Source organism: Penaeus monodon, chromosome 25 (assembly GCF_015228065.2).
Source record: "Penaeus monodon isolate SGIC_2016 chromosome 25, NSTDA_Pmon_1, whole genome shotgun sequence".
NCBI classification, from domain to species: domain Eukaryota; kingdom Metazoa; phylum Arthropoda; class Malacostraca; order Decapoda; family Penaeidae; genus Penaeus; species Penaeus monodon.
In genome coordinates this window covers 36,865,906-36,866,115 of record NC_051410.1, presented here as the reverse complement: position 1 = coordinate 36,866,115, position 210 = coordinate 36,865,906, and positions in this window count along the sequence as shown.

Below are 210 nucleotides of genomic sequence, written 5' to 3'. Positions count from 1 at the left end.
TGCCCTCACCCCGAGGTCTTGGCCGCTAAAGCAATAAGATCTAGTGAGAGAAAAAAAACTCGTTCTCGTCGACGGCTGGAATTCGCCATGAAATGCCGCCTGACTCGCTTCCATGCTCGCAGGTGACGACGGGTCTCGCGCGGGGCTGGGAACACTGCGAGGAACATGGGGGGGGGGGGGGGGAGCTGAGGCCAGGAGTCAGCTAGGGTC